At 45.3% G+C, this 14293-nt stretch overlaps 1 long non-coding RNA gene across 3 annotated transcripts in view; it reads left to right on the top strand.

Annotated features, from left to right (window-relative positions):
- Positions 1-14293, top strand: part of LOC123785043 (uncharacterized) — an 87281-nt gene that overhangs the window by 52740 nt on the left and 20248 nt on the right. For all 3 annotated transcript variants that reach the window (XR_015721430.1, XR_006777591.2, XR_015721431.1), the window contains one exon: positions 11902-12092. This is a non-coding gene — a long non-coding RNA (uncharacterized LOC123785043). The remainder of the gene's footprint in view (positions 1-11901; positions 12093-14293) is intronic.

Here is a 14293-nt window from a genome sequence, read left to right on the forward strand (position 1 = left end):
GCCCAGCACGTATGTGCTCAATGAATATTTTTGGAATTAAAGAACAAATGCAAAAAAAATTAGAGGCCTGTCCCTGTGACTTCTTTGGATTTTCCTCAAAGGTGCTACACTGTAAACCAGTAATTCTAGGCACCTCGTGTGAGCCAGGAATGAAGACAAATGCTGGCAGTGACTGGCTCTTCCAAAGTTGGTAGAGAGTGGCCTGCCCTGTCCCTTGACCTTGAGCTTGCATGCCCTTGCCTTCCCACATGGCCACAGGTACCTGGACTCTGAAGCTCTCCTAAAATGATTTTCAGAAAGGGATCTGATAAAAGCAGGTACACTGGTGAATGAGAACACTGTATTTTTCACAACAAACAATAAGAGATGACAAGGATTTTTGTGATAATTCCCCGCAGGCCTGACTATGTCATTTGTAGGGCCTAGTACAAAATGCAAATATGGACCACTTGTTAAAGATTTATTAAGAATGTCAAGATTATGGGGCGCCTGGGTGGCACAGCGGTTGGGCGTCTGCCTTCGGCTCAGGGCATGATCCCGGTGTTGTGGGATCGAGCCCCGCATCAGGCTCCTCTGCTGGGAGCCTGCTTCTTCCTCTCCCACTCCCCCTGCTTGTGTTCCCTCTCTCGCTGGCTGTCTCTATCTCTGTCGAATAAATAAATAAAATCTTTAAAAAAAAAAAAAGAATGTCAAGATTGTGACAGTAGAGCATTAAAACAGGTGCAAAGACCCTTCTAAGTGAGGGCTGCTTACCTATGAAGCTGACCCTGCATGCTGCCTTCAGAGCCAGGTTAGGAGATTAGCTTGGATTTCCTGGGCTGGCCCTGCTGTTTGTGGACACTATAGCTTCCAAGAGGCCCTTTTTCCATCAGTTCAAGAACGATACTGCCAGTATATAACACGCACTCAAGAGCCTACTGCTGCTTCTTTACCCAGAAATTTCCCCAGACTGGGGTACCTGGGTGGCTCAGTTGGTTAAAAGGGTCTGGCTTTGGCTCAGGTTGTGATCTTTGGGTCCTGAGATTGAGCCCCACATTGGGCTCCCTGCTCAGTGGGGTGTCTGCTGGTCCCTCTGCCTCTGCATTCCCCCCCCCCCCGTACTCTCTTTCTCTCAAATAAATAAATAAAATCTTAAAAAAAAAAAATTTCCCCAGACTCCATGGTTTCCAGCTAAGCCAGTTGAGTCAGAGCAGAGCCAAGTTTATTTATTTTTTTATCTAGTTGCTTAAGGAAGCAGGAAAGTTGTTTTTGGAAAACTCCCTAGAAGGTAAGCATGATGACATTCTTTTATTGTTTACAGGAACACACTGGCACGGAGGGAATTCCTGTTGCCACCACATGCTACTGTTTACCTGTCCTTCACACACCTACAGCAAGCAAGTGACACAACCTCCTTCAGGGGCCCCACCTTCAGGAATGTGGCCTTATTTTACAGGGGGGGAAGAGCAAAGGCAGGTTTAGGAGTGTGACCTTGAGTGAGAATGGGAGGGGACACTGGCTTCTGCTTCCTGAAAGCCACCAAGGGAAACTAAGTAATTATTCAATCAATAGATATTTTAAATAAATGAATATGGTTGTGGATTTAATTGATTTTATTTTTGAATAGGTAATACATTCTAATGGTTCAAAACTCCAAATTTACAAAAAGGTTTATGAAAAATTGTTACTCCTCCCAAGTAATCGAGTTCCCCACCCCTGCAGGTAGACATTTTTTTTGCACCCTGGTAGAAATACTGTTTGCATAAGTGAGCACATATGAACATACCCTTCCACCCCATTTTTTTCCTCTGACCAGTGATTGCATACTTTAACACTGTCCTGTACTTTGCTCTTTTCACTGAAGCTTATATCCAGGAAATCTTTCTCTATCAGTTCACAAAGAGCTCCCTTGTTCTTTCATAAGTATGCATAGTATCGTCCTTGTGTAACTGTATTGTAATTTATTTAACCACGTGGACATTTAGGTTCTTCCAGGCTTTTGTTATTACAAACAGTGGTGTAATAAACTGTTTTGACAAGTGAGGTTCAGAGCTTCTCTTAGTTCCTTGAAGGAAAATGGAAGTCAGATTCACTCTACCAGTTTCATTTTCCGAGCGGAGGGCATGTGCATTTCTAGATCTAATGGATACTACCATTCAGCCCTCTGAATTTCTGCAAGTACTTGCGGAGTAACCACTTCATGCTAACACTGTTGCAAAACACTGGGGATACTCCTGTGCCATGACAGACCCTGCTCTTCTGGGGACGCGGTTTGGTTGGGGGCTGAGGGAGGACCCCTGTGATCAACAAGAAGCCAAATGAATGAACAAGAGAATTTCAGATCGTGATCAATGCTATTAAAAAAAAAATTCAGGGGTGCCTGGGCAGCTCATTCAGCTAAGCGTCGGCCGACTATTGATTTCTGCTCAGGTCATGATCTTGGGGTCATGAGATCGAGCCCTACGTCAGGCTCTGCACTCAGCAGGGAGTCTGCTGAAGATTCTCTCCCTCCCTCTGCCCCTCCCCCATCTCTCTCTCTCTCTCTCTCTCTCTCTCTCAAATAAATAAATAAATCTTAAAAACATTTCAAACTCAGGTGATGTGATGGAGCGTGTGCGGAGGCCACCACTTAAATGGGGACCAGGAATGGCCTCCCTTGGATCACTGAGCTGTACTTGGAGGGATGGTTCCAGACGCGATAAAAATAAGCCTCTCATTTTGAATTTGTGTGATTTGTAAAAGCTCTTTCAGACTTTCCCCCGTCAATTGGTTGGTTGCCTCAGAGCAGGCAATACTTTTGCGGGGTGGAGGGGTTGGGGACGTTTTCTTTTGTCCTCTCTCTATATTCTGTTTTTGCAAAAGAGAAAATAATCTTTAAGTATCCACTCCACAGGAGGGTGGCCCCTCACACTGTTTGAAGAGGACAGAGCAGGGAGCAGCAGCCTGGGGCTGGATCCGGGAAGGCCTCAGTCTTTGTAACTCAAGCCACCTGGGCTAAGCTTGTCATCGAGTCCAGGTGGCCCGCAGCCTGGTGATGCTGAGTCTTGTGGAGGGTCCCAGAGTGGTGGCGGCTCAGCTGTGAGGACCCAGATTGTCCTTCTGTTCTTTAGTCTCCCTTCCTTCAGCCTTCTGATGTGGATGCTCTCAGAGCTCAGAACACTGAAGCGAAGGAAATGCTGATGGGTGACCTGGGCATGGAAGCTGCTCATCCTTCCTTCATGTAAGGATGATATTAAACACGTTGAGCCATCAGTCTGGCACTGGCCCCCCTGACCTGGCAGAAGCTGGCTGCTGTGTTGAGTGAGTGCTTCCCTCCCATTTCCTGCCTCTATGCTCGCTTTCCTCCGTCCTTGTCCTTTCCAGCAGCAATGCAGGCAGTCCTTCGAGTTCCAGCTTGAGTGCCCCTCCTCCGTGAAGCCTCCCCACCCCCCTGACAGCCTGATTTAAAGCCTTCAGGGCAGGGCAACCATTGTCTTTATTCTCTACAATGTCCTTGGGGGCAGAAGCCTTGACACGCATGCCCACTTCTGTCTCTCCCCTAGAGCCTGGCACGATAGAGCCTTGTCTGTAGTAGGCCTTCAACACACACACACACACACACACACACACACACACACACACACACACACGTGTTGTCCCGGCAGAGTAAAAGTGCTGCCCTGGTTTGTAAGATGACACTCTGGCCATAAATGGGCGAGCTGGCGATGCTCAGGAGATGGCGATTAGCACATTGTTGTTACTTGAACTTGTTCTAGCGGGTCTATTTCCCATCCAAGTCAGCACTCTCTTGTTTTCTATTTTGGGTCCTATTTCACCAGAATGATTAAACAAAGGGGAAATCATCAAAAACCACAGCAGAGCCTGATGGGGTGGAGGAAAAGGCAGAAGCGAGCGTGTGGGGTTAGGGGAGGTTGATAAAAATACAGTAAGTGGGTGGGAGTCTGAGAGACGGGGCGGCCCAGACTGAGGCTGCCGCAAGCCTCGCATGCAAAACAAGACCATATGGCAGAGTCTTCGGGGAAAGAGCTTTATGAGAAGGGGGGCTGAATCCAAGTAACTTCACCCTGGGAACCGGTCAACTGTCCTGACTTGGGAGAGAGGGAAGCCAAAATTGCTTCAGAATTTTTTTTTTTTTCCTGGAAAGAAGCATGAACAGAAATTCCAGCTGAAGGGCCAGTTTTCCCCTTCTACTTCCGTTTTTAGGGCTGGGCATACGGCTCCTGTCTGGGAGACGGAGCCCTCTGCATGCATTTCTTCCCTGGGCTGCTGGGAGAGAGGGTCTGGTCCCTGCATTCCTCCCCTGGGTGGAGGGGGCTGACCCCAGATTCTCCCCAGTGCAGAGTCTGGTGTGTCCCTGGGAGGGGGGGGGATGCCTTGATGTGGAAGAGACCCAGAAGGATCAGGAACCCACAGCACCCAAGGGAGACCCATGAGCCTAAGTGACCTGTGGCAGGGCCTGAGGGAATGAGAGAGAACGAGGCTTACTTGCTTCTGGAGCTTCTGCCCATGTGAGATTTTTAGCAGCCCTTTTGGACAGAGGTCCAAAGCTCCTGCTTGGCCACTACGTACCCATAGCCTCTCTTCCAGAGACCACAGAGCTGTGCTGTGGCCACTAACCACATATGGCTAGAGCACTTGAAGTGTGGCTGGTTCAAGTGGAGATGTGCTTTAGGTATAAAATACATCCTGAACTTGGAAGTCTTTGTATTAAAAGACAACATAAAATATCTTTTTTTAAAAAAAGATTTTATTTATTAATTTGAGATCGAGCAAGAGAGAGATCACAAGCAGGGCAGAGAGGTGGAGGGAGAGGGAGAAAGAGGCTCCCCACTGAGCAGAGAGGCCTGATGTGGGGCTTAATCCCAGGACACGGAGATCATGACCTGAGCTGAAGGCAGATGCCCAACCGACTGAGCCACCCAGGTGTCCCGGAAACATAAAATATCTTACTAATAATTTTTGTATTGATTACATGTTGAAATGATGATGTTTGGATATACTGAGTTAAAATATAGTAGTAACATTAATTTCATCTGTTTCTTTTTTACTTTTTCAATGTGGCTACCAGAAAATTTAAAATTGCATATGTGGTTTGCATTATATTTCTGTTGGCTGGTGCTGGTCTTCATAGGGTCTGTGTCTTAGGCTGGGGAAAGGCCTGCAGGGGCCTGGTTAAATTTTTAACTGGAAGGTGTCACAGGTTTAAATATTAAAAAAAAAAATCATCTTATTGGATCAGTCATCTGTGACTAATAACAAAAATCAGGGGGTCATAGGGAGAAGGGGGTTCTGTCACATTTACTGTGCCAGGGGATAGGCCCTCAAATCTGGAAGAGGACCCCTAAGAGGGTGGAGCTCAGTGTTCATTCTGCATTTATCCAAGGATGCAGCAGGGAACAAGGCAAAGACTCCTCCTGCTGTCATGGAAAGGATAAGATGGGAAATAGAAATATATAGTCTAAATGCATTCAAGAACTGCAGGAGAAAACATGTCATGTTAGCAGGGGATAAGTGATAGGGAAAAAAGTAAAGCAAATAAGAGGGTTTTGATTTGGAATATGGTGGTCAGAGAAGGTTTCGTGGAGAAGGTATCAGAGCCAAACCTTAAGGAGGTCAGAGAGTGAACTATGCAGTGAACTGGGGGAAGGGCATTCCAGCTGAGCAGCCCAGAGGCTGGAGTGGGTCTGATGTGTTTGGGGACAGCAAGGGGCCAGTGTAGCTGGTGTGGAGTGCACAGGAGGAGGCCAGAGGAGAGCCGGTCAGGAGAATGGCAGGGAGCAGAACACTTAGGGCCTCGCAAGCCATCTCAATGCCTTTGTCTTTTACTCTTTGCTCTTGGAGAGTAACAGGGTCATTGTGGCTGCTGAGTAGAGACAGACTCCAGGGGCCACAGTGGAAGCAGGAGGCCAGTTAGAAGAGTGGGCATCAATTAGGGCCAGATGAAAAGATGGCCCACCGGGGCGGCCAGAGTACAGATGAATGAGGAGAGTTGCCTGCGGGCCCTCTGGGTTTTCTTTTCTTTTGCTCCTAAAAGATCTTATTTATTTATTTGAGGGAGAGAGAGCACAAGCCAGAAGGAGGGTCATTGGGAGAGGGAGAAGCAAACTCCCCAGTGAGCAGGGAACCCTACTCGGGGCGCAGTCCCAGGCCTCTGGGATCATGACCTAAGTTGAAGGCAGATGCTTAACCAGCTGAGCCACCCAGGTGCCCCTGGGTTTTCTTTTCTCACCCAGAAGCTGAGGTGACTATTCCTGAGGCAGGGACAGCTGGCCCTCCACTTAATGCGCCCCGTGCTTTCCTCTGCTTCTCACCAGCTGGGGCCGTGCTGGTCACTTCTAGCTCACCAAGCTACAGCCCTGCCTCGACTCGGCATTTGCGCTGTCAATGCCTCCACTCTCCCTCTGGCTGGTTCCTTCTCCTCATTCAGGTCTCAGTGCAGATGTCATCCCTCCCCTGCCCAGTGCCTCAAGGAGCCGCTTCCCCATCGATGTCCACCATGTTAGCCTGTTCTGTTAACTTCTTTGCCTTAGTCACTGGTTGAAGCGATTAATTTTTACTACTCGGTTGTCTCTCACCTGCCCCAAGGGTGGGGTGCTTGGGCGATGGTGTCCCCAGTGCCTAGGACAGTGCGGACAGGATGACTATCACAACACCTACTGCAACCAGCTGGAGGTCTGTCTTGCCCCTTCAGCTTGAGGTGAGAAGGCAATAAGCCATGGACTGTGGTGCTGGATAGACTGGCTTTAACTGCTTGCTCTTGCCCTTGGGCAATTTTATCTCTTTAAACCTCAGTTTTACCATTTGTAAAATAGGGATAATATGTGTATCCACCTCATGAGGGTGCTTTTTAAAAATTTTTTTAAAAAAGATTTTATTTATTTATTTGACAGAGACAGTGAGAGAGGGAACACAAGCAGGGGGAGTGGGAGAGGCAGAAGCAGGCTCCCCACTGAGCAGGGAGCCCCTGGGAGGGATGACCCTAGGATCATGACCTGAGCTGAAGGCAAACACTTAACGACAGCCACCCAGGCGCCCCTCATGAGGGTGTTTTAAGGAGTGACAGGATGCATATAAATTGCTTAACTCAATAGTTGGAACTATTATAATTATCATAATTGCTAACAGTTGACCGTATCACTCTCGTCCTCCCATTGTCTAATTTTCTGTCACATGTTCCCAACTCCATTTTCCCTTAATCAAACACTCTAGACCAGTGCTGCTCAATAGAGTTTTCTTCAGTAATTGAGATATTCTATGTCTGCACTGCCCAGGACAGTAGCCACTAGCCCCATGTGGCTTTGAGCACTTGATACGTGGTTAGTGTGATCCAGGGGCTGATTTTTAAACACAATGTAATTTTCATTAATTTAAATTTACATCTAAATAGCCACAGGTGGCTAGTAGCTACCATGTTGGACGGCACAGCTCTTGAAACTATGAGTGATGGGATGAAAAAGCTTTTCCTTTAATGAAAAACATTTGGGGGAATTTTAAATAAACGCAGTACTTTTTAAAGGAATCTTTACAGATCTAAATTTACTGTATCCGATTTGGAATACAAGCATATATTACATAGACTTTGATGGTCGGGATGGTTAAATATATGAAAATCCTTAACAAAAAGGGATCTTTCCTTCCCTTCTCCTCCTCCACTGTCTTCTTCCTCTTCTCTAAATGCAGATATTCCATTTCCTTTCTGTTTTTCTCTTTTCTTGCAGGGGCCTCTATCTTACTGGAGCTGAGAGCAGCCTCAGTGGATGGAGGGTGGACAGGGAGAAAGCTGCCTTGACTCATTTCTCTCGTGTTTCCAACAAGGCCCTGGCACTCTCTCGGGACTGCCCGGACCTAAGGGAGGGCTGCCATTTGGGTCATTCATTAGAGTCTGGTAATTAAGAACAATGCAGGACAATCCAGTTGGAAAATCATGAATTTTTGAGCTGGGGGTTACCTTAGCAGATGGTCTGGTCCAAACTCTTCATTTTATAAACAAAGACATTAAAAACCCAGAGAGGGGAAGTGACTTAACCAGGACCCAGATCTTCTGACCCCCCCTCCCCCCAGCCCTGTGCTGGTTCTAGAACTCCCAGTGGAAAAGCCCACATATTTTTCCAATTCTTTTTCTTAGAAACAAAAGCAATTAAAACTCAACTACACTAAACCAAACCAGACTTTTACATTTTGTTTTCCTATTCCTGAGCTTTTTAGAGAGATCTCAGTAAAAATGTTTGGTCTCAATGCATGGGGAAAACATTAAAGACATTCTTTGAGTTCCTTTTGAAGAATGACTCTGTTCTAGAAATGTTTGCATCATGTGTAAAATCCGTATTATAAATGAAATTACTGAATATTGCCTGGCTACTGTAATTTATTTTGTACATTTGCTTTTTTTTTTTTTTTCCCTTAGAAAAGCACATGGCTAAATGTTGGTGGAAAGCTACTAACCCAAGTATGGCAAGAATTTTCATTCTATTTTCAAAGCGACTAAGCAAAGCATAACAAGGTGTTTTTCAAATTTAACGTTCATCTGATATGGAAAATAGCCTTTAACAAACAAGCTGTGAGATAGCTGAATTTAGCAGGGTTTGTGTAAGAGTACTTATTTCACCTAGCGATTAGATATTGCTGTTCTTAGAGTGAAATGTTAAGCTTTGGAGTAAAATGATTGTTCTGATCCTTGGAAGTTGTCTGGGCTTGGGCAAGTGACTTAACCTTTCTTTTTTCTTTTTTTTTTTTTTTAAACTTTTATTTTTTATTTTTTTTTTTTAAAGATTTTATTTTTATTTATTAGACAGAGATAGAGACAGCCAGCGAGAGAGGGAACACAAGCAGGGGGAGTGGGAGAGGAAGAAGCAGGCTCATAGCGGAGGAGCCTGACGTGGGGCTCGTTCCCATAACGCCGGGATCACGCCCTGAGCTGAAGGCAGACGCTTAACCGCTGTGCCACCCAGGCGCCCCTGACTTAACCTTTCTGAGTCAGCTTCTTTGTCTTGTGAAGTGGGGCTAATAGGGGCACCTGCGTGGCTCAGTTGGTTAAGTGTCTGCCTTAGGCTCAAGTCATGATCTCAGGGTCCTGGAATCAAGCCCCATGTCAGGCTCTTTGCTCAGTGGGGAATCTGCTTCTCTCTCTCTCTCTCTGCCCCTCTCCCTGGCTTGTGCTCTCTCTCTCTTTCAAAGAAATAGATAAAATCTTAAAAAAAAAAAGAAATGGGGTTAATAATAGTACCTGCCTCAAAGATTAGCTATAAGCATTAAGAGAGACTCTGTGTAAAGCTTATAGCATGATACGTGACACATGCAAGCAAGTGGTCATCATGGCCTTACTACTATAATGTGAGCTTTGCCAAAGAAATGCTGCACGAAAGAAAATTATTTTAATTATACTGATATTTTGAAAACATTTTAAACATTATAAAAAGGACCTCAGAGTCTTTAAGGGAGAATTGGAAAATAAAGAGAAATATGGAAACAAGGAAGATCACCCATAATGCTACCATTCAAATGCAACCTCTGACGCTTCTATTTTTTTTCTAGATGCTATGTAAGTTTATCTTGTGTATATCATTTAAAATTGGATTTCTGCCTTTCCCATCATTCCACTATCTTCATGTTGTTTGTTAGAGCAAATTTATGGCCCACTCAAAGCAAGCTTATGAGACTTCATCCTTGTCCTTCTCCTTTTGAGGGTCCTTCCCCTTCTCCCAGTTTATCTTACCGTACTTTTATGGATCTCTGTAACTTGTCCAATGTTCCTTTTGGAGTTAGCAGAGTAGAAATCAATGGCTCTCAACTCGGACTGCACGGTAGACGCACCAGGAGAATTAAAAAAAAATACTAACACTCAAAAAACACCCTAATTTTAGGAACATTTCTAGGGATGGGGCTGGGCATCAGTATTTTTATTTTATTTTTAATCTTTTAAGGAGATTTTTTTTTTTAAATATTTTATTTATTTATGTGACAGAGAGACAGCCAGCGAGAGAGGGAACACAGCAGGGGAGTAGGAGAGGAAGAAGCAGGCTCCCAGTGGAGGAGCCTGATGTGGGACTTGATCCTGGAACGCCGGGATCACGCCCTGAGCCGAAGGCAGATGCTTAACGACTGCGCCACCCAGGCGCCCCTAAGGAGATTTATCTTATTTTTAAAAAATATTTATTTATTTTTGAGAGAGAGAGAGAGACCACAAGCAGGAGGGGCAGGGAGGGGGAGAGAGAATCCCAAGCAGACTCCCCACTGAGCATGGAGACCTCTGTAGAACTTGATCTCACCACCTTGAGATCAGGACCTGAGCCGAAACCAAGAGTCAGTCACTCAATCGACTGCACCACCCAGGTGCCCCTGTTTCATTTTACAGAGGGTGGGGGAGGGAGCCCATGTGTTAGAGAAAGGGCGGTGGGGGGGGAGAGAGAACCTTAAGCAGACTCCCCACTGAGCACAGAGCCGACAAGGGGCTTGATTCCAGGACCCTGAGATCACGACCTGAGTCAAAATCAAGAGTCGGACGCTCAACCGACTAAGCCACCCAGGCGCCCCCCAGTATTTTGGAAAGCTCCCCAAGTGTTTGCTTATATAAAGAAACACATAAATAATTGTACAATTTTCTATATCATTATTGCATATCTTTCCTAAATACACACTGCTTTTTTTTAGACTGAAAAAAGCCTAAATTTTGTGTGGTATTGCTGCCAAAAATGCATAGCTGGGATCTAATCATTAGGAAACATCCAGCAAATCCAAATAAAGGAACGTTCTGCAAAATGTCTGGCCTGAATTCTTTAAAAATGTCGATGTCTTAAAAGACAAAGAAAATTTTTGAAACTATTCCAGAGTAAAGGAAACTAAGGAGACATGACAACTGAATGTAAAATGGAATGTGGATTTTCTTCTGCTCTAGAGATTATGGAAATAATTTGAAAATTTGAATAAAGTCTGAAGATTTGAAAATAATATATCATCATTAATAACGGATTGAGGGATAAAAGGGCTTTGTGTCTAATTTAGACTCAAGGATTCAGGAAAAAAATATGCACTAGATATGTATGTATATATGTGTATGTGTATGTGTATGTGTGTATATATACACAGAGAGAGACAGAGACAGAGACACAGAGAAAGAGAAACAGAGACTCAGAGAGGAAATGATAAAGCAAATTAGGTTAAGTGTTAACATTTGAGGAATCTGGGTGAAGGATATAGCATAATTTTCTTGCAAATTTTTCATGAGTCTGAAATTATGTCAAAATAAATAGTTAATTAAAAAAACGCTCAAATTCTTATAAGGACCTAAAAGAATAAAATAGGGACAGAATTTTAAAGTGCAGAAAACCCACTTTTTGTTTTGTTTTGTTTTTGTAAATATAATCCATAGCTACATGGAGAGAGATGTTACTTAAGAAGAGACTGTTACCAGAATATAGGCGAGGGGGCTCTCTCTGGGCTTCTAAGTGTCTGCTGATTTAAGGATCCGACAAATGCTGGCAGAGTACCTCCAATAGAGGGCGGTGCAGCCTTATGAAGAACGAATCACATCATAGGGTTTTGGGTAACATTACCCAAGGTAGATTCTAAAGCCTTAACAAATGGAACAGAGGCACTGAGAATCTTAGAGCTGAATTCTATCTACATCCCATTTTACAGATGAGCAAACTGAGACTTAAAGAGGGAAAACCACTTGCCCAAAGTCATGGTCACAAGCAGCACAACTGTCTTGCAGATAATAACCACAGCTATCATTCTTCGGAGGCTTACTATATGCCAGGCACTGTGTGTACTAAGCACTTAAATGTGTTAACTCTTTAATCACAGGCCCCTCCCTTTTTTTTTCAACCTGAGGTTGAGGCTCAGAGACATCAGTAACTTAGTTAACGTCACTAACGGATGAGATTCTGGCTGTGCTCATAGCTAACATGCCATTCTGTCCTACAGCTTTGCTGGGATACCTACCCTTGAAGAACGGATCACCTAATAGGGGTACAGAACACAGCTGCCGAAGCAGGAATTTATCTTGGCACCTGCTGATGGATGCATGCACACAAGGATCCAGAGATTGAGTGAAGGAAGATGCCTGGGACCAAGGAAAGCAGAAATGGCGGGGCATGCATTACCTGTGGCAATGGGTAGGTTTGGAGATGGTGAAGAGAAGGCAGAGAGGAGAGAGTAGAGAGAAAATAGGGAGAAAAAGCATAAGGTCTTGGGGGGGAAGGCAGTGAGGCTATAATCTTTTAAAAATTATTATTAACATATATAGTATTATTTTTTCCAGGGGTACAGGTCTGTGATTCATTAGTCTTAGACAACACACAGCGCTCACCACAACACATACCCTCCCCAATGTCCATCATCCAGCCACCCCATACCCCCACTCCTCCTCCTCTCCAGCAACCCTCAGTTTGTTTCCTAAGATTAAGAGTCTCTGTGGTTTGTCTCCCTCTCTGGTTTCATCTTGTTTCCTTTTTTCCTCTCTTTCCCTATGATCCTCTGAGTGGGGCTAAAATCTTAACTCCTCTCCTTGCTACCCTATGTCAGCCTGTAACGAATCCTTCAGCTAGTCTTGTTAGTTCTTTTTTTTTTTTTTAATTTTATTTATTAGAGAGAGAGAGTGTACAAGCAGGGGGAGGGGCAGAGGGAGAGAGAGAGAGAAGTAGGCTCCCTACAGAGCAGGGAGCCCGATGCAGGGCTAGATCCTGGGACTCCAGAATCATGACCTGAGCCAAAGGCAGACACTTAACTGACTGAGCCACCCAGGCACCCTAGTCTTATTAGTTCTACTTCCAGAAACATCTGTGATCTCCCCATTTCTCTCCATCTGCACTGCCAACCCCCTGCCTCAAGGCACAGCTGTCCTCACCTTAACTCTTCAAAAGCCTCCCAGCTGGTCCCCTGCTTCTTTTCTTGTACTAGCCACAGTTCATTCGCCAGACGACAGCCAGAGTCATCTTTTAAAACATCTATCAGGCCATGTCACTCTCCTTTGAACATCTTCGGATGGCTTCCCATACGCTTAGCACAAAATCCAAACTCCTCACCAGGCTCTGCTTGAGGTGGCCCCTGCTTACCTGCCTGACTTCATTTCCTACCAACCTCTTCCTTGCTCATGTTGCTTTGGCCACATGGGCTGTCTCACCCCAAGAACACATGAAGCTTGTTGCCACATTAGGGCCTTTGCACTTGCTGTTCCTTTTGTCCAGAATGCCTTTTTTTTTTAAGGTTTTATTTATTTATTTGACCGAGAGAGAGCACAAATAGGCAGAGTGGCAGGTAGAGGGAGAGGGACAAGCAGGCTCCCTACTGACCAGAGAGCCCAATGAGGGACTCAATCCCAGGACCCTGGGATCATGACCTGAGCTGAAGGCAGATGCTTAACCCACTGAGCCACCCAGGCGCCCCTCCAGAACGCTTTTCTTCCAGGTCTCCATGTGGCTCTCCCCCTCTTCTCCACTGTCCCCCAGTGGATTGGGGTCTGAAAGAGAACTGGACGTGGGTTCAGACAGGCCGAGGTGGCAGCTCGTCCTGATTTTGCAGTTAGGGTTTGTGGGTAACACCATTTGCCTCGGTCTTTAAAGGGTTAACAACCAGGTCAGGGGATTTTAGAGTTTAAAAGTCTTAGCCCCAGATGGGACCCAGTCTACATGTAAAGAAAAAATGAGATTAGAGCTGGGAAGTGACTTGCCCAAGGCCAGGGGGCCAGCAGCGCTTCCTCTGTCTTCCGGAAACATTCCATCTCTCTGAGTTAGCTTTCTTCACCCAGAAAATGCAGAGACAAAGTCTTCTGCACAAGAGCAAACATATACTGTGAGAGGCCTTTGCAAACTGAAAGGAGGGGCTCAGGTGATATTTTAGTATTATCTGGCCAGAACTGCCAGCTTGGCTTTAGCTCAGGCCCCGATTCATTCTTTTAACAAACTTTTATTTAGTACCTAATGCAGGTCTTGGTCTCAGCACCAGAGACTTTGCAGCCAACACGGCCCCTGCCATTCTGAACCCTCACAGCACTTACACTGAGGTGCCGTGTGTGCAGCTGAGTGTGTGCGTGCACGTGTGTGTGTATGTGCGTGCACGTGTGTGTTCTGTGGTGGTGAGTGCTATGGAGAAAAGTAAAGCAGGCAAGGCAATGGGGAGTTGTTAGAGGTGGGAGAAGGGCTGGGATTGTAAATGGGGCTGGGGTGGGGTGTCAGAGAGGGCATCACAGAGAAGGTGACCCAGATTCTGGACTACACTTAGCACAGTGAAGGGAGACCTTTTAAAATTTTTAAAAAATTAAAAAAAATATTTTTTTAAAGAAATGTATTTGTTTTTGGGCAGCGGAGTCTGGAGGGAA

The sequence above is a fragment of the Ursus americanus genome, chromosome 24, assembly GCF_024610735.1.
Source record: "Ursus americanus isolate L20-20 chromosome 24, mUrsAme1.1.p, whole genome shotgun sequence".
Lineage (NCBI taxonomy): Eukaryota > Metazoa > Chordata > Mammalia > Carnivora > Ursidae > Ursus > Ursus americanus.